A 19,946-nucleotide genomic window follows, 5' to 3' on the forward strand; every position below is an offset into this window, starting at 1 on the left:
CACCACTGGAGAAGAGTGCACCTTGCCCTAAAAAAAGCTGCCTTCCGAGAAAATAAATTTTCTGATAGGCTCCGACGTCCTTGCACTTTTAAGGTGGGAGATAAGGTGTGGTTGTCAACTCGCAACATCAAGCTCCGACAACCCTCGGCTAGATTGGGACCCAAATTTATTGGACCATTCCTTATCATTAAGAAGGTCAATCCAGTTGCTTTTCGGCTACGCTTGCCAAGATCTCTCAGAATTGGAAATACTTTTCACTGTTCCCTTTTGAAACAGTATTTTTCTTCCAGGAGATTTCCTCGGAGGTCTCCCCAGGGTAGGTCTCCGGTGGATGTGCAGGGACAACAGGAGTTCTTGGTTGAGAAGGTGTTAGATTCAAAAGTTTCCCGGGGCCGGCTTTATTTTTTGGTTCACTGGAAAGGCTACGGTCCGGAGGAAAGGTCTTGGGTCCTGGATAAGGATCTACATGCCCCTAAACTCAAGAGATTATTATTTCAAGAATTTCCTCTGAAACCTGGCTTTAGGGGTTCGTTGACCCCTCCTCAAGGGGGGGGGGGTACTGTTAGGCGCCGCGGTCCGGGGCTTCCTCCTAGCAACGCTAGGACGCCGTGCGCGCTGAGCCGCCGGGTCCCTAGCAACGCTAGGACGCCGGGCGCGCCGAGCCGCCAGGACCTTAGGACCGGGGACGCCACAGGCGGACCGCGTTCCCCGTTGGAGGGTTGATTATTGAAGTGTTCACACGTTTCTCTGGTCGTGCAGCAAGACAGCTGCACAACATTTATTTTAATTAGGCTCTGTACTCTGATTGCAGGGTTCCCTGTTAAATGCCTCCTCAGTGCCTCACACAGACGCCGGTGATAGCTTCCTGCATGCTGCTCATGTTTGGTGAACGTCTGTTCCTGGTTAGCTGTGTCCGGTCCCTCCAGTTCTCTGAGTTCCTGAATATTGGATTTAGTCACCTGGTCCTAAGGAGTTCTTCTGGTCCAAAGTTACCTGTGGCAGTCGATTGAGGTTCTCTCTTGATTTCGTGAGTGGCAGCCTGCCGCATGTTGCGGCCTAGGTCAATTTAGTATTGTTTCATTGTACTGGTGCATTTGCGGAGGTTTCCGCTTCCATAGTCCTCTCCGGTACTCGGCGGTGCCGTGTAGGAGAGTGGACAAGTGGAATATTTTGGTTGTTCTTTTCCCTGGCGGTAATCCGCGCATACTTTTAGTTTCAGGTTTGCCAGTAGCCCCTGGCCTTGTTGTTTAGTTAGAGGGCCCCTTGTTATCACCCTGTCTCAGTTCACTCTTTGTCTCTCATTAAGACCTGAGGGGGCATCGGAGTTGGGCAGACGTAATCCGCCCTTCAAACGCGGCTGCCATGGGCCCAAGAAACCATAGTGTCGCAAGAGTGTACTGACAGCATGGGTGAGACAACGGAGATAGGGTGCCAGGGGCTATTCCCATTCCATTTCCCTTTCCCAGCATTACGTCCTGGTACTCAGGTCCCACCGTATAAGATCTCCCCTGACCTGAGTATCAGGATCATAACACTCCCTTATACGTCACCTGCAGCGCACTCATCAGAAGTCAGTGTCAAGGTGTGAAACTTTGGGTAAGAGCGTAAGCAGTCCACTGACATCTAAATCCAAGCTCCTGCAAGCCACACCACCAACTCCCTCAACGTCAACTTTCTCCTCAGTCAGGAACGTCAGTAGTCCTGCAAGCCATGTCACTGGCAAGACTAGGAGTCCTCTCCTTACCGGAATTCCTCAGGAGGATCCTTGAGTGGTATGTCTGCTGTTGCTGCAGCTGCTGTTGTTGCTGCTGGGAGTCGATCGTCATCCCAGAGGGGAAGTCGGAAGACCACTTGTACTACTTCCAGTAAGCAATTGACTGTCCAACAGTCCTTTGTGAGGAAGATGAAATATGACAGCAGTCATCCTTTTGCAAAGCGGATCACTGAGGCCTTGGCAGCTAGGTTGGTATTAGACGTGCGTCCGGTATCCACCATTAGTTCAGTGGGACTTAGAGAATTGTTTGAGGTACTGTGTCCCCGGTATCAAATCCCATCTAGGTTCCACTTCACTAGGCAGGTGATACCGAGAATGTACAGAGACATCAGAAAAGTGTATTCAGTGTCCTACAAAATGCAGTTGTACCCATTGTCCACTTAACCACGGACATGTGGACAAGTGGAACAGGGCAGACTAAGGACTATATGACGGTGACAGCCCACTGGGTAGATGTATGGCCTCCCGCAGCAACAACAGCAGCGGCACCAGTAGCAGCATCTCGCAAATGCCAACTCGTTCCTAGGCAGGCTACGCTATCTATCACTGCTTTCCGTAAGAGGCACACAGCTGACAACCTCTTACGGAAACTGAGGGCCATCACTGCACAATGTCTTACCCCAATTAGACTCTCCGGGGGATTTGTGACATCGGACGTCATCAATATTGTGCGTGCATTATATCTGGGCAAATTCCAGCACGTCCCATGTTTTGCACATACAATTAATTTGGTGGTGCAGAATTTTTAAAAAAATTGGTGCGTGCAGGAGATGCTGTCGGTGGCCCGGAAAATTGCGGGCCACTTTCGGCATTCAGCCACCATGTGCCGAAGACTGGAGCACCATCAAACACACGTGAACCTTCCCTGCCATCACCTGAAGCAAGAGGTGGTAACGAGGTGGAATTCAACATTCTATATGCTTCAGAGGATGGAGGAGCAGCAAAAGGCCATTCATGCCTATACATCCACCTACGATATAGGCAAAGGAGGGGGAATGCACCTGACTCAAGCGCAGTATAGATTGATTTCCGTCTTGTGCAAGGTTCTCCACCCCTTCGAGCTTGCCACACGTGAAGTCAGTTCAGACACTGGCAGCTTGAGTCAGGTCATTCCCCTCATCAGGCTTTTGCAGAAGCAGCTGGAGAAAGTGAAGGAGGAGCTAAGATGGAGCGATTCTGCAAAGTATGTGGAACTTGTGGATGGAGCTCTTCATTCGCTTTGCCAGGATTCAAGGGTGGTCAATTTGTTGAAATCAGAGCACTACATTTTGGCCACCATACTCGATCCTAGGTTTAAAACCTACGTTGTACCTCTCTTTCCAGCAGACACAAGTCTGCAGAGGTTCAAAGACTTGCTGGTGAGAAAATTGTCAACTCAAGCGGAACATGACCCGTCAACAGCTCGTCCTTCACTTTCTCCCGCAACTGGGGCTGGGAGGAAAAGGAAAAGATTTCCTAGCCCACCCACTGGCGGTGATGCAGGGCAGTCAGGAGCGAGTGCTGACATCTGGTCCGGACTGAAGGAGCTGCCATCGATTACTGACATATCTACTGTCACTGCATATGATTCTGTCACCATTGAAAGAATGGTGGAGGATTATATGAGTGACAGCATCCAAGTAGGCATGTCAGACAGTCCGTATGTATACTGATCAAAGGACAAAAGGTTGAAAGCGCTGTCCACAATAAAAGAGTTTCTTATTTGGTTAAAAAATTATAAAATCACTAGTTCACATATAATCACTAATCAATACTAATCTAAAAGTTAGATATCAAAGCATATTGCGGACCATAACTAATTTTCAGTGGTACCTAATAATGAAACAGTTTAAACACAGTGGATACACTTGCATTAAATTGACACACTCTATTCCAAGTGAAACAATTGTATCAGATGTTATATATTACTCCACTCAGTGTTTTTTCCTTTTGGTAATGATCTCCTTTGAACAGCCTCCTAAAAAATAGAAGTATTGGAAGGATTTAAATGTTCACAGTCCCAGACATATCTGGAGAGATATGATCACCTTAAATCTGAATTAATTGCACAGAATATTTATATATATCTCCTCCCGCTGGGACAATAATCCATCCAAAAGTACAGATTTGAAGCAAGCAATATCAGAATTATAGGAGATACAGTTGCCACTTTTCGTAATACAGTCTCTTAATTGGAGGCTACTGAAACTGAATTAATAGACAGTTCTGACGGGCGTCCCCGTCTGGTGATGAGAATTTGAATAAATACAGTAGAACTCCTGTTAGATGATATGCATGCTCCACAGTTCATTCATAAATTTTTATTCAGTAAATGGAGGCCGCATAAACGGCTGGTCTCACCCCTGTTAGGCTCGGCTACTGCTCCCGCCGGGCGTCCGTCGGTATCATAGGCAGCACACAGCTGCTTCACTTGCACCAAAGATCTCACGGCCCGCCTCTCCTGTGACAGTGCCACAGAATGTTTGTGATGATGCAGCCTGTCGGACTAGTTAGCTCCGGCGGTATCCGTCAGCGACTGCGCGCTGTTTTCACAGTTCCCGAGGCTTTACCAGGTGCCTTGCCGACAAGGGGGAACTCATGAGCTGTTTTCACGATTAGGTCCACACACGCAAGGAGCACTCTTGACGCGTTTCTCAGCCGTATGTCTATGGCTGTTTCCTCAGAAGAAGGAGGTTGCTTTTTCGTACGTATACTGGCAGGAAAAAGAGGCAATTTGGAGGCCCTTGCACAAACTGGCTTTATTCTACCTAAGTTGCCCTCCCACAAGTGTGTACTCCGAAAGAGTGTTTAGTGCCGCCGCTCACCTTGTCAGCAATCGGCGTACGAGGTTACATCCAGAAAATGTGGAGAAGATGATGTTCATTAAAATGAATTATAATCAATTCCTCCGCGGAGACATTGACCAGCAGCAATTGCCTCCACAAAGTACACAGGGAGCTGAGATGGTGGATTCCAGTGGGGACGAATTGATAATCTGTGAGGAGGGGGATGTACACGGTGATATATCGGAGGGTGATGATGAGGTGGACATCTTGCCTCTGTAGAGCCAGTTTGTGCAAGGAGAGATTGATTGCTTCTTTTTTGGTGGGGGCCCAAACCAACCCGTCATTTCAGTCACAGTCGTGTGGCAGACCCTGTCACTGAAATGATGGGTTTGTTAAAGTGTGCATGTCCTGTTTATACAACATAAGGGTGGGTGGGAGGGCCCAAGGACAATTCCATCTTGCACCTCTTTTTTTTCCTTTGCATCGTGCTGTTTGGGGCCTAGTTTTTTGAAGTGCCATCCTGTCTGCCACTGCAGTGCCACTCCTAGATGGGCCAGGTGTTTGTGCCGCACACTTGTGTCGCTTAGCTTAGTCGTACAGCTACCTCTTTGCACCTATTTTTCTTCTTTGCATCATGTGCTCTTTGGGGCCTAGTTTTTTTAAGTGCCATCCTGTCTGCCACTGCAGTGCCACTCCTAGATGGGCCAGGTGTTTGTGCCGCACACTTGTGACGCTTAGTTTAGTCATACAGCCACCTCGGTGCAACCTTTTGGCCTAAAAACAATATTGTAAGGTGTGAGGTGTTCAGAATAGACTGGAAATGAGTGGAAATGAATGTTATTGAGGTTAATAATACCGTAGGATCAAAATTACCCCCAAATTTTGTGATTTGTTTTTATGTTTTTTCAAAAATCATCCAGATCCAAAATCAAAATCAAAACACGAAAGGGTGTTTTTGGCAAAACCAACCCAAAACCAAAACCAAGCGGGGAATTAGAACCAGAACCAAAACACAAAAAGTACCAGCCGCACATCTCTAGTTTTTACAGGAATCTAAACTAATGAGCATCCATTGGAGCTATTCAATTGTTGCTCCGATCAGACGTCCATTAGCCGAGTCAGTCACTTTGCTGGTCGCAAATCCCAGAGGTGGCGAGCTGAAATGTGCAAAAAGTTGGCTGTTTGGGCGCCCAACATTTGTTACTTTTGACATGTTTAGCCACTTAGCTAAACCCTGACTAATTGGGCATAATATGCTCGATAATTAAAGGGCGCCTAAAACAATTGAATTGCAACAATAGGCACCCGTTAATTATTGCGCCTTAAATTTTTTTTTTCTGCCCAGTATCAATTGCTGTTTTCCTTTAATAGTTGTATAAAACACTATTCATATAAATTATAAATCTGTAGCTAAAGTTAAAAAGGGATTTCTCATGATGGGATTACATATGGGTGGTCTTCAGTTTGCCGGCTGTTGGGATCCCGGCGCACAGTATAATGGCGCCGAAATCCCAACACCCGGCATACCGACACCTTTTCTCCCTCTTGGAAGTCCACGACCCCCCTGGAGGGAGAATAGATAGCGTGGCGTGCGTAGCGCGCCACCGTGCCCGCTGCGCATCGAGCTTAGCAAGCCCGCAAGGGGCTCATTTGCGCTCTCCCAGCTGTCGGTATTCCGGAGGTCGGGATTCTGGCGCCGGTATGCTGGCCGCCGGGAGCCCGACCATCGGCATACCATACTACACCCTTACATATATGTATACCCCCGTTTATATGTGACACAAAAAGCAATAAAAGGTTGTCAGGCACATTGCTGCCTGGTGAATGTACTGTCAGGATTCGGGTGTGGGTCATAGGGTCAACAGTCATTAGGTCAACCACTATTGGTTAACAGTGACTAGGTCAACACCTGAAATAAGGCGACACTGCCATTGGGTCGACATGGAAAAGGTCGACATGGAAAAAGGTCAACATGAGTTTTTTTAATTGTTTTTGTGTCATTTCCCTCATGACGGGAACCCCAATTAGTGCACCGTGTTAAATCGCCATGCTTCGGCCAAGGTTACTATTCCCATTCGTAGTCCACATGAATCGTGAGTATGAAAAAGTTAAAAAAATTAATTAAAAAAAAAACAAACAAACCTCATGTCAACCTTTTCATGTGTCGACCTAGTGATCAGGTCGACCTAATGCACGTTGACCAATAGTGGTCGACCTAATGAGTGTTGACCAAAAGACCGGATCCAATACGTAGCTAATGAGTTTATCTGATTTACCTCTGTAATGCTAGTGGTCTTGGAGCCTTCCTCTAAAATTATGCCCATAGCTGGCAGTCACAGCTCAGATTTTTTTCTTTTCCGTTATATGTATATATGTGTCACCGACCTGGGTCAATATTTACTAATATTCGTGTTTGTGTCGGGTTGTGTAGTGTTTAAACTCGTCTTGTATCGGGTGCATTTTCATGCAACTTTTTGAAACTATATACGCCAAGTTACTAAGCATTCGAGTTTATTGTTTTCGTGTTTTCCGATGTCGATGCCAGTCATTTTTTTTTTGCACATTTACGTCCGTCATTGTCGTTTGCGTACGTGTTTGTGTTGTTTTTGCTGGGTTTTTTTCTAAGTTAAACGCGGCAGGGTTTTTTTTTTTTCCGCGGCCGCATTTTCACTTTTAGTTTCGGTTTTCATCCCTGTTCGTGATTGGTTGTGTTTCAGATGGTAGGAGTGTCTGTGCGCAACCATATAAATACGCCCCAAACCGTCCGCACCTCGTGGGTTTAGTTAGTGGTGAGGAGAGAGGTTGTGCAGTGTAGTTTGGTGAGTAGTGTTTGTTTGGAGGAGTATTATTTGCGAGTTCTGAGTGTTATATTGTGTTTGAAAGTAGTTTTGTCATTCTTGTTGTCTTGTATTTTTTGGTTTTGTCTCAATTTTTGTCCTAGTTTTTTATTTATTTATAGTCCCTTGTCAGTGTGTGTGTGTGTGTGTGTGTGTGTGTGTGTGTGTGTGTGTGTGTGATTAGTGTAGTGGTAGCGGAGGAGTGTTTTGTTTTGTCTTTTTTTTCTGTGTTAATTGTTTAGTCACACAATTATCTGTGACTCAGAGGTGGCTGAGGTGAGTGAGGTGGAGGGTGTTAGTGAGGGGGAGGAGGTCGGTCAGGTGGAGGAGGTGAGTGTTAGTGAGGTTAGTGAGGTGGAGGAGGTTGGTGAGGTTGCTGCAGCAGCCTCAAGTGACAGTGATAATGACAGTCAGACAGCTCCGCGGCCACGCACCACTACTAAGACTGGGCGGAATGTCAAGTTTAGTTATGCAGAAAATGTGGCATTGGTGCGGGAGCAGATGAAGTATCAGCGGCAGCTATTTGGGCCTGAGTCCGCCAAGGTGCCAACACGGAAGAAGACGGTGTTGTGGGCGAAAGTAGTTGCTGCTGTAAATAGTGAGGGGGTGGTGAAGCGGACGGAGGACACGTGCCGCAAACGGTACTTTGACATAAAGCGACGTGTCAAGTCCAAAATGGCCAAGGAGGCGAAGTTGGCTCGCAAAACCGGTGGTGGTCCACCCTTTATTGCCACATATCTGGACTATGAGGAGCCCATGCGGACTATAATCCCTCCAGAAGTAGTGTCTGCAACCCATGTCCGGGATTCCGATCGCCCCAGGAAGGATGGTGAGCATGTGTATTTGCCTTAACATTCTATGACATTACTTCTGGCTTACTGTATGTTTTAAATGTGTGTCATGTGACGTTGCATATTACTCCCATCTTCAAGTGTGCGTCATCAAATACATTGTTTTGGGTCATGTTTCATACAAAAGTCAATGTAACGTCTTACTTGCTTGTATGTCAGGTGTTTTTTGGACAGTACATTTTCCATGTGTAGTTTGGACTTGGTGTGTCATTGAATTGTCCAGCAATAATGTTTTACTTTTGCACATTGTACATTTTGAAAGTTGGACTATGTTTTTTTATTCTGTTATCCATGTGCAATGTTTCCAAATCAGTGGTTGATATGTTAGAGGCTGGAGTAGTGCAAAGTGTCTTTGAAGGCAGTTACATGTATAATTTCATTAGTACTACTCAATGTAATATTGTTTAAGTCAAGGCCACTATTTGCTGGTTCATTTTGAGTCTGTATTTGTACACTGACACAACAACTGCAGACTTTGTTACCTGTTTTTTTGTTTTTTTTTTAATTTTTTTAATTTTTGTTGGGCTCATATTGTGGTAATGTGTGTTTGGAGTGCCACATCACAGACCTATTTCTATCTCGCATCTGTATTTTTTTATTTTTTATTTTTATTTGAAAATGAAGCTGTGTGTGTTTTGGTTTGTTAGTGTATGTTTTTGGAATTGTGTCCTATGTCTGTGTCCTGTATATGATTCCCTGTGTTGCACTTTCCATAGTGCATATGGCTATTGGACAATGTTTTGGGTTTGTTGTTGTGCTTTTTGTGTTTAATGTCCTTATTTTTAGATTCATAATAAAACATCCATTTTTTAAAGATGTAATGTTTATAAGCATAATGGGTGGATGTATCAACAATAGCATGAATAATTTTTTTTTTTTTAGATTTACAGTGTTGAAAAAAAGCAGTACTGGTCGTCCTACAGTCACTCCCATCACATCTGATGATGATGACGCTGCGGAAGCAGGTAAAGTGTCCATTGTAGTATAGGTTAGGTTTGTAAATGAATGGCCATAACAAAATGTCACTTTCAATACTAGGTCCATCCAAAGAAGTCTTAAGCAGCAGAAGGCGCACTTCTGGAACACACCACAAAAAACATCTGCCAGCAAAGAAAGCAAGGTCTGATGTCCAGGCCCAACCACAGCAGGCTACCCCGCCACGAAGATTATCTACTGTTTGTTCGGTGCCCCCACTCCAAATTTTGGACACACCTCCAAGACGACAACCACACTCCCCTCATCTTGATTGTGAGTAACAAACTGTGGTAACAATTAAAAATGTCAGATCTTTAAAAAACCATTTACTTAAACTCATTAAGTCAATACCCATCAAAATCTGCTATACTTACCCAAGTCAGTAAAACATGAAATGGAAACGAAACAAAATGGCCTACACAACATCCAGTAAAGATATGTATGTCCACTTCAGCCATACAGTAGCACATTGTGTGGAAGATGCTGCAACAGAAACTCATGTGTAAGCTTTGCAAATAGTAAGGTTGTTAGAATCATTTACACATGTGTGCTTGTCCTAACATTGCCAACTGCATACAAAAACATTATGTTTTGGTTGGAGACACTATAAGGCAACACATTATGGATTACAATGTGTTTTTAGGCAGGAGTATGTCTGATGTACCATACAACTCATGTGTTTGCTTTCAGAATGAAGTAACCAGACACATTTTCCACAAACAGGCATATGTATGTATTTAAGTAATGAGTGATTGTCACGATCCGGGTATCTGGACGCCATTTCTTACCCATCAGATGCCTCCTAAGGCTGGCTCAGCGCTCCAGGACCGGATCCCATCTGTTATCCTAATGTTCACATTCCTGCATCCTCTCCTGTCTCTCTGAGACGCTGTCACAGTAACGCCTTATTACATCTGGCATGGCGTCTCCCGCGGCCTCCGCCGCCGTCCCTGAGCTTCTGCATGCAGAGTGTCAGAGTGGCGATTACGTCAGCCGCGGCCTCCGCTGTGTCCGCGTAGTTGGATGTGCACTTGTCAGCCTGGCGTCTCCTGTCTCCAGTGGCCGGCGCCGCCATTACTGTTTTCATTACCACATGGATTACAAACCAAACTTCCCTCCAAGTGTCTGCATGGGCGCAGCCATCTTGGATTCTGTCAGCTGATCATTTCCTCCAATCTGTTGTCAGTATTGTTAATCTGCATAATTGCCTAGCCAATCCCTTCCTTGCTGCAGGTATAAATACACTGTGCCTGAGCAAGGAAGGCGTCAGTGCTTTGGTTGTCAAACCTAGTTCCTGTTTGTCTCTCTCCTGTGATTGTCTTCCAGGTTCCAGCTCCTGTCTCAAGACTTCCACCATAGAGACCCGCACCAGCATTCCACCTGCGGTGTAGCCTGACTCTCCAATCCATTGTGGATTCATCTGTTTCCAGCTACAACATTACCTGCTTCCAGCTCAGCTTCCAGCAGAGTACAGCTTCCCTTAAAGGGCCGGTGTCCTTTCTACACTTTACCACTCTCCACCGGTATTATTATTTCTCCGCTCTCAAGTTCTACATTTCAGTTCATATTTCATCGCTCCCAAGTTCATTTATTATTTAACTGGTTCCAGCCAGTATCCACTCCGTGCTAACAACAGTCTGGTTCCAGCCAGTATCCACAGCAGCTGTTTTACCTTCAGCAACCCAGCTTTTCCTGGAACACCAGCTGGCACAATCCTGGGTTATCTCCATTGCTACAGTCGGGCCTGGTAAGGACTTTCCATCTAGAAGATCATAAGAACTATCTCACACTACCAGTGCCCTGTGGCTCCTGCCATCCTGTAGTACCCAGGACCTGTATTTATTATTTGCTGACTTTTAAGTTTTCTTTTACTGCTGCTGTGTTGCGGAGTTGTCATAATAAACATCATTGACTTTTATCCAAGTTGTCGTGGTCACGCCTTCGGGCAGTTATTATTCATGTTACTTACATGTCCAGGGGTCTGATACAACCTCCCAGGTTCCGGTACATCTCAGCCCCTACAACTGAGGCTGCCTCCCGTCAGCTCAGGCCCTCAGTTGTGACAGTAAGCACTGACCTAATGAATCCAGCCGGAGACCAGGATCAAGCGGCCAGGCCGATGCAAGAACTGGCAGCCCGACTAGAACATCAGGAGGCTGCACAGGGCCACATCATCCGCTGTCTCCAGGATCTCTCTACTCGGCTGGATGGGATTCAGACAACTCTCCGTGGATCAGGCGCATCTGGTGCGTCAACCACAGTGACTCCAGCTATAACCCCACCCACCTTACCCATTTCTGCTCCACGTCTTCATCTTCCAACGCCAGCAAAATTTGACGGATCTCCAAGATTCTGCAGGGGATTTCTCAACCAGTGTGAGATTCAGTTTGAGCTACAACCTGGCAATTTTCCCAGTGACCGTACAAAAATTGCCTACATCATCTCTCTTCTCAGTGGCTCCGCCCTTGACTGGGCATCACCGTTATGGGAGAGGTCCGACACCCTGCTATCTTCTTACACTGCATTCGTGTCAACATTCAGGCGCATCTTCGACGAGCCAGGCCGGGTAACCTCAGCTTCATCCGAGATTCTCCGTTTACGCCAGGGGTCACGTACTGTAGGACAATATCTGATACAGTTCCAGATCCTGGCATCCGAACTGGCATGGAACGACGAGGCCCTGTATGCTGCATTCTGGCATGGCTTATCTGAGCTTATTAAAGATGAGTTAGCTACCAGAGACTTACCTACTAAGTTAGATGAGCTAATCTCACTCTGCACGAAAGTTGATTTACGTTTCAGAGAGAGAGCAACTGAGTGTGGAAGATCATCTGCTCCAAAATCTTCTGCTCCTCCTCCTCGTCAACTGTCACCATCTAAAGATGAGCCCATGCAAATTGGCCGTTCCCGTTTAACTCCTGCTGAGCGCCGAAGACGTCTCTCTGAGTCTCTTTGTCTTTACTGTGCAGCTCCGTCTCACACCATCAATGCCTGTCCCGAACGTCTGGGAAAACTCCAAACCCTAGCTCGCCCAGGAGAGGGCCGGCTAGGAGTAATGATCTCCTCTCCATCTCCTCATGATTGTAATCTCCCAGTCTCGCTTCAAGTTGCTCAACGTTATCGGAACGTCATTGCTCTCCTTGATTCCGGAGCAGCTGGGAACTTTATTACTGAAGCCTATGTTAAACGGTGGTCCCTACCCACCGAGAGACTTCCTTCCTCCTTTTCCTTAACTGCCGTGGATGGCAGTAAAATTTTTGATACTGTTATTGCTCTAAGGACTCTATTAGTTCGTCTGAGAGTGGGAGTTCTTCATTCCGAACTTATTTCACTTTTAGTGATTCCAAGAGCCACACATCCTGTGGTCCTGGGCCTTCCATGGCTCCGTCTTCACAATCCTACAATTGATTGGACGACTACGCAAATCCTGGCATGGGGTTCCTCCTGTGCAGAGACATGTTTGTTTAAAGTATTGCCTGTCTGTTCTTCCTCCCCCAGGTCGTCTGATGTTCCACCTCCTCCATATCAAGATTTCACGGATGTGTTCAGTAAAGCTTCTGCTGATATCCTTCCTCCTCATAGAGAATGGGACTGCCCGATTGATCTCGTTCCAGGGAAGGTTCCACCTCGAGGCCGAACTTATCCGTTGTCTCTGCCTGAGACGCATTCTATGGAGGAATACATTAAAGAGAACCTAGCAAAGGGGTTCATTCGACCTTCTTCTTCCCCAGCCGGCGCAGGCTTCTTTTTTGTGAAAAAGAAAGATGGTGGTCTGCGGCCGTGCATCGACTACAGAGGTTTGAACGACATTACCATCAAGAACCGTTATCCTTTACCCCTGATTACTGAGCTCTTTGACAGAGTTAGCGGAGCTACCATCTTTACAAAGCTGGACTTGCGAGGTGCATACAATCTCATCCGGATCCGTGAGGGTGACGAGTGGAAGACCGCCTTTAACACCCGTGACGGACATTATGAGTACCTCGTCATGCCCTTCGGATTGAGCAATGCTCCAGCTGTCTTCCAGCATTTTGTCAATTAGATTTTCAGAGACATTCTATACCGTCATGTCGTGGTCTATCTAGACGATATCCTCATTTTTGCCAACGATTTAGAGGAACATCGTTTTTGGGTTAAAGAGGTTCTGTCCCGTCTCCGTGTCAATCATCTCTATTGCAAATTAGAAAAATGCGTCTTTGAAGTCAAGTCCATTCCGTTTCTAGGGTACATTGTGTCCGGTTCCGGACTAGAGATGGATCCTGAGAAACTACAAGCAATTCAGAATTGGCCGGTACCCTTAACCCTCAAAGGGGTCCAGAGGTTCTTAGGGTTCGCCAATTATTACCGAAAGTTTATACGAGACTTTTCCACCATTGTGGCGCCTATTACTGCTTTCACCAAGAAGGGTGCTAACCCGTCCAAGTGGTCTGAAGAAGCCATGCAAGCTTTTCATCTTTTAAAACAGAGGTTCATCTCTGCGCCTGTCCTGAAACAGCCTGACATCGACTCTCCTTTCATCCTAGAGGTGGATGCCTCCTCCGTTGGAGTAGGAGCGGTGTTATCTCAGAGGGCTAAAGATGGCCATTTACATCCTTGCAGTTTCTTCTCCCGGAAGTTCTCCCCAGCTGAGCGCAACTATGCCATTGGCGACCAGGAGTTGCTAGCCATCAAGCTCGCTCTAGAAGAGTGGAGGTATCTGTTGGAGGGAGCTTCTCATTTAATCACCATACTTACAGACCACAAGAACCTTTTATACCTGAAGGGCGCACAATGTCTCAACCCTCGTCAGGCCAGATGGGCACTTTTCTTTTCCAGGTTCGACTTTAAACTCCAGTTCTGTCCGGGCTCTCAGAATCGCAAGGCCGATGCCCTTTCCCGCTCATGGGAGCAAGAAAATGAGTCAGAGTCTTCAGACAAGCATCCTATTATAAATCCGTTGGCATTCTCCACGGTAGGGATGGACTCTACGCCCCCATCAGGGAAAAGTTTTGTGAAGCCGATGCTAAGGAAGAAGCTCATGCATTGGGCCCATGCTTCCCGTTTTGCCGGACATACAGGTATCCAAAAAACCCTGGAGTTTATCTCTAGGTCCTATTGGTGGCCAACTCTGAAAAAGGACGTCTTGGAGTTTATTGCATCTTGCCCAAAGTGTGCCCAACATAAAGTATCCCGCCAGTCGCCTGCGGGGCAACTGGTTCCACTATCCGTTCCCCGTCGACCATGGACCCACTTGTCGATGGATTTCATTACAGACTTACCCATGTGCAACAAGTTCAATACCATCTGGGTGGTAGTTGACCGGTTCACCAAGATGGCACACTTCATTCCTCTCACCGGTCTTCCGTCAGCTTCCAAGTTGGCTCAAGTATTCATACAAGAGATCTTCCGACTCCACGGTCTTCCTGAAGAAATTATCTCAGATCGAGGAGTTCAATTCACAGCCAAATTCTGGCGAAGTTTATGTCAAGTCCTCCAAGTCAAGCTAAAGTTTTCCACGGCTTACCATCCTCAGACCAATGGTCAAACCGAGAGGGTGAATCAGGACTTGGAGGCCTTCCTCCGCATCTATGTGTCCTCCTCTCAAGATGACTGGGTTCAATTACTTCCCTGGGCCGAGTTCTGTCATAACAACCAGTATCATTCTTCATCTGCTTCAACACCATTCTTCACTAACTTTGGATTCCACCCTAAAGTTCCTGAGTTCCAACCGCTTCCAGCAACTTCTGTTCCCGCAGTGGATATCACCTTGCATCAGTTTGCCAATATCTGGAAGAGCGTACGATCAGCTCTGCTCAAGGCATCGTTCAGGTACAAGAAGTTTGCGGATAAGAAGCGTCGAGCAGTTCCTGCTCTCAAGGTGGGTGATCGGGTATGGTTATCCACGAAGAATTTGAGGTTAAGAGTTCCCAGTATGAAGTTTGCACCTCGCTATATCGGTCCTTTCAAGATTGAACAAGTCATCAATCCTGTTGCTTACAGACTCCAGTTGCCTCCCTTCTTAAAAATACCCAGGACATTCCATGTTTCCCTGTTGAAACCGCTGATCTTGAATCGGTTTCATTCCTCACTTCCTCCAACTCCGAAAGTCCAAACTCAACGAGGCGTTGAGTATGAAGTGGCCAAGATCCTGGACTCACGTCACCGTTACGGTCAACTACAATATCTTATTGACTGGAAGGGTTATGGTCCTGAGGAACGTTCATGGACCAATGCTTCTGATGTCCATGCTCCTGCCTTGGTCCGGAGATTCCATTCCAAGTTTCCTCAAAAGCCAAAGAAGTGTCCTGGGGCCACTCCTAAAGGGGGGGGTGCTGTCACGATCCGGGTATCTGGACGCCATTTCTTACCCATCAGATGCCTCCTAAGGCTGGCTCAGCGCTCCAGGACCGGATCCCATCTGTTATCCTAATGTTCACATTCCTGCATCCTCTCCTGTCTCTCTGAGACGCTGTCACAGTAACGCCTTATTACATCTGGCATGGCGTCTCCCGCGGCCTCCGCCGCCGTCCCTGAGCTTCTGCATGCAGAGTGTCAGAGTGGCGATTACGTCAGCCGCGGCCTCCGCTGTGTCCGCGTAGTTGGATGTGCACTTGTCAGCCTGGCGTCTCCTGTCTCCAGTGGCCGGCGCCGCCATTACTGTTTTCATTACCACATGGATTACAAACCAAACTTCCCTCCAAGTGTCTGCATGGGCGCAGCCATCTTGGATTCTGTCAGCTGATCATTTCCTCCAATCTGTTGTCAGTATTGTTAATCTGCATAATTGCCTAGCCAATCCCTTCCTTGCTGCAGGTATAAATACACTGTGCCTGAGCAAGGAAGGCGTCAGTGCTTTGGTTGTCAAACCTAGTTCCTGTTTGTCTCTCTCCTGTGATTGTCTTCCAGGTTCCAGCTCCTGTCTCAAGACTTCCACCATAGAGACCCGCACCAGCATTCCACCTGCGGTGTAGCCTGACTCTCCAATCCATTGTGGATTCATCTGTTTCCAGCTACAACATTACCTGCTTCCAGCTCAGCTTCCAGCAGAGTACAGCTTCCCTTAAAGGGCCGGTGTCCTTTCTACACTTTACCACTCTCCACCGGTATTATTATTTCTCCGCTCTCAAGTTCTACATTTCAGTTCATATTTCATCGCTCCCAAGTTCATTTATTATTTAACTGGTTCCAGCCAGTATCCACTCCGTGCTAACAACAGTCTGGTTCCAGCCAGTATCCACAGCAGCTGTTTTACCTTCAGCAACCCAGCTTTTCCTGGAACACCAGCTGGCACAATCCTGGGTTATCTCCATTGCTACAGTCGGGCCTGGTAAGGACTTTCCATCTAGAAGATCATAAGAACTATCTCACACTACCAGTGCCCTGTGGCTCCTGCCATCCTGTAGTACCCAGGACCTGTATTTATTATTTGCTGACTTTTAAGTTTTCTTTTACTGCTGCTGTGTTGCGGAGTTGTCATAATAAACATCATTGACTTTTATCCAAGTTGTCGTGGTCACGCCTTCGGGCAGTTATTATTCATGTTACTTACATGTCCAGGGGTCTGATACAACCTCCCAGGTTCCGGTACATCTCAGCCCCTACAACTGAGGCTGCCTCCCGTCAGCTCAGGCCCTCAGTTGTGACAGTGATGATGTTGCTAGGCCGGATATCTGAAAGCACCAGTCCGTTACATGTGTTCCATGTTTAGTGCTTTGTACCAATGTATTAAACATATGGATAAGTAACGGATAAATGTTTTTAATTTCAGCTTCTAGTCCTGGTACAAGCATCCCTCCGCAACAACAGCAACACAGTGACATGGATGACACAATCATGTTAGAAATGCATCAAGTAAGCGAAGGAATCAGCCCCCCAGCACCTGTGAGTACTCCCCCACAGCAAAGCACACCACAAACCCAACACAGCCCAACAAAACCAGTAACACAAGGCCCTGATCAAGTGTTCTGGACCATTTGGGCTAGACAGCAGGCCACTAATGAAGATTGCCTGCGTAGGCAGACCCAAATGTTTGCAAGCCTACCATCTCACCTCAGACGAATCAGCAGAAATCTGAGTAGACAAAATGAAACAAACACAAGAATTGCCAATACCATGGAAATCATGCGTGCAGACATTACACATGTCATGGGCAACTTACAGCGCATAATGGAAGAACAGCACAGACAACAGCAAAGCTATATAAACATTTTAGAAAGCAATCAAATGATCAATGAATCCATGTCCAGAATTGTAGACAATCAAAATGCTGCAACACGTGAACTCAATGCCACCCTCAGTAACCTCAATGAAACACTCAGATCCCTGCAGCAACAGCAAAGAAGCAGCAGTTCTGGTACGACTACTCCAAATGTAACGCCAGTGTCATCACCACCAAGGCGCTCCACCAGAGCACGCCAACATGACAGTGGTAAAGGCAAAGGCCAGGACAAGCAACCACCCAAATAAACATAAAAAAAACACACCCATTTCTTTAAAGAGAAGAGAAAAAAAAACACTTACCAAGTGTATGATTAACAGAATATATATAACACTTAGCTCCTTGACAATTTGTACAACATCATTAATTATAACTGGTACAAACAACAAAAGGAATTTTATACACACATTTCTTCTTTATCATCTTTGTATTTTTTGTTAGCAGGAAACTGTTGTTTGAGCTGCACATAGATGTTAGCATGCAGAAAGCAGACCACTTAATTTTTTTCTAATTGTGACAGGACGGTACCGTACGAAAGCACTCGCCGCTTTCGTGTCCCGTTGGCTGCGCACAGAATGGAAGGTCAAGCCGCACGAGGCCTGACCACATAGGGGATTCCTGCTTACCGTCAGTAACCGCCTGTTACTGACTCCACCCACTGCGCTGTGGGTGGGTTCTCGCTGCCACCACCAAACTCCTAACCTGCCGTGGCGTTTGGAACCACGGTTCAGCTCTGTATGTGCCGACGCACTGCCTTACCACCCCTGTGTGGTGCTGACGAATCCCCACTAGCCACTTGCTAGGCCTCTACCGGTAGCTGGCGGAAGGCGGAGCTTGGAGACGCTAGGTGCTTCCCTGGACAGCCGGAGGACGGGGCTAGGTTTGGCCTAACCCTGTTGGTCACAAGATGAAGCAGTCTTCTTGAGGCAAAGATGTTTATTGCTCAAATAACCTTTAAAAAGGCTCCTCCCTATTGCTAGGGGTAACAGCATACAATCAGATGTTTTCAGCAGAATAAGATGGTATAATACTACAACTCTGGAGGCACGCAGGTCTCCTTTTTATGTCAGTTTTCCACACAGTACCACAGGGGGGTAAGCCCTCCCTGTCTTCTCCAACCAATCAGGTTATTTTACAAAATACCAATAAATTACATTTTACAAGGATATAAGTGCAATAAAACAATATCCTCCTTCCTGTCACCCAGACAACGTTTGGTATCAGATTAACATTCACTATTGATAAATTTATCACATATCTTCAAAATACAGATGTTTCTGGTCATTCACATCTCCAGGCAATCCCAGTCTTTGAGATTACAACAGGAATGGCTACAATACAAACAAACGGTCTTCCTTCCTTTATCTGCCATTCAGGGATCGTATATCAAATCGCCTACATGAAACAGATTCCAAGCCCATAGACCCAGTGATTAGTATCTCTCTCTAAGGAACTTACACATCAAAAGGTATTGTCCTTCACACCTCGCTGCTAGGACAGGGCCCTTAGCATGCCACTTCCTATTTCCAGAGGATAAGAGATGCTTATTCAGACATCTATAGTAACTGCATTTTTCCTTTAAATACATTTCATTTAAACACGTGTTTCCCTTTAAATATACACCAAGCCTGTTTTGAATATAAAATAAATACATTTAAACATGTCTTCCTGCAATGGTGCACAGAGCACTACATATGACATGTTAAAACACATCATTCAACAAACTTTTAAACAGTCCGCAACATGGCGCTGGGCACGAGGGTTAACCCCTTCAGTGCCGCAGACGCCATTACACGTGTGGCTGGCTAGTCTCTCCGGCCACATTCCTTCCCCCCCATTCAAGCGGGTCAACCAGGGACCCATGTCCCAACGATTTGGGTCCTGGTCCCGCAGTCCCTTGTGTTGAAGGGGATGCTACCTAGGGTGTGTAGGCTCCGGCCTAGACAGTTCATCCATAGTGCAGTGGGCCTCTCTTCGTGGGTGCACAATGTTCAAATAGTCCACCTGAAGTCCAAGTGCAAGGCTCCACCACAAAAGTCTGTCCAATTTCCCCAAGGTAGGTTGCCGCCACCTAACGGGTAGGTGGTAAGTCACCACGGTGGGGGGCCGGTTACAAACAAGTGCCACCCAAGGTGTCCCAATCGTGGCATACCCCACCTCCCACAATAGCAGTATACTGCTCAACCAGGCCACAGGGTGCTCCTGCCCACATGGCTCTTTCTGGCTCGGTACAGCTCCCAGTCCGTGCAGTGGCGCAATAGTTCGTAACACACAGTCCTGGTCAAGAATGTGCGCCATCAGCACTGGAGCGGGTACCCGAGCCTCCTTCAATGACTGGAATGCCAACTCGCAAGCGGGTGCAAAGTCCACTGACTTAGGAATGCCCTTCCTAGCCATCTCTGTCAAGGGGTTCACTACAGGACTAAAGTCAATGACAACATGTCCGTAGGGCCTTACAGGTTCTAAGGTCAGTACCGGTCTGGGTGATGTGGGCCGGGGACAGCCTCTGGTTGCCTCCACCCCCTCTGTGTTGGGCCTACCCCTGTC

This window comes from Pseudophryne corroboree, chromosome 7 (genome assembly GCF_028390025.1).
Source record: "Pseudophryne corroboree isolate aPseCor3 chromosome 7, aPseCor3.hap2, whole genome shotgun sequence".
Lineage (NCBI taxonomy): Eukaryota > Metazoa > Chordata > Amphibia > Anura > Myobatrachidae > Pseudophryne > Pseudophryne corroboree.